Below are 614 nucleotides of genomic sequence, written 5' to 3'. Positions count from 1 at the left end.
TCTCTCTCTCTCTCTCTCCCACATATTCACTCTCCTTCTCTCTCTCTCTCTCTCCCACATATTCACTCTCCTTCTCTCTCTCTCTCTCTGACCATCTCTTTGTCTCTCTCTGTCTCTATCATTCTTCCCTCCCTGTTCTGGCCCCTAGGGCCATAGCAGACCCCAGACAACAGCACAATACCTCACTCCCACCCACCCGCGCGAACCTGTGGGAGCACAATGGGTCAGTTCCTCTGGCCCTCCGCTCCCCTTGATGGTGGGATGCTGCCATATCTAACGGGTTTCTGACTCACTCTCCCCGCTTCGTCCTCCTCTTACCCAATGCCACCCAACCACCAGGAGGAAGACTCACCAGAAGGAGGCATTTGAAACACTCCTAGAGCAAGAGGCAAACAGAGAGGTATCAGCATTGGGGGCTGGGGGACCATGGGGACAGTGCAGAGCGGGAGTGAACGGGAAGGGGTTTGGGGTCCGTGCAGATGGTGCAGAGCGGGAGTGAACGGGAAGGGGTTTGGGGGCCATGGGGATGGTGCAGAGCGGGAGGGAACGGGAAGGGGTTTGGGGTCCATGGGGACAGTGCAAAGCGGGAGTGAACGGGAAGGGGTTTGGGGTCC

At 57.7% G+C, this 614-nt stretch overlaps 1 long non-coding RNA gene across 1 annotated transcript in view; it reads left to right on the top strand.

The window, feature by feature from the left end:
* LOC125488177 overlaps window positions 1-402 on the top strand; it is a 1637-nt gene extending 1235 nt beyond the window's left edge. Inside the window, exon 3 of the long non-coding RNA XR_007266249.1 lies at window positions 340-402. This is a non-coding gene — a long non-coding RNA (uncharacterized LOC125488177). The remainder of the gene's footprint in view (window positions 1-339) is intronic.
* Window positions 403-614: the final 212 nt, after the last annotated feature.

This window comes from Rhincodon typus, unplaced genomic scaffold (genome assembly GCF_021869965.1).
Source record: "Rhincodon typus isolate 14 unplaced genomic scaffold, sRhiTyp1.1 hic_rhity00000054, whole genome shotgun sequence".
Classification (NCBI taxonomy): Eukaryota; Metazoa; Chordata; class Chondrichthyes; order Orectolobiformes; family Rhincodontidae; genus Rhincodon; species Rhincodon typus.
This window is presented reverse-complemented; position numbering and strand designations above follow the sequence as displayed.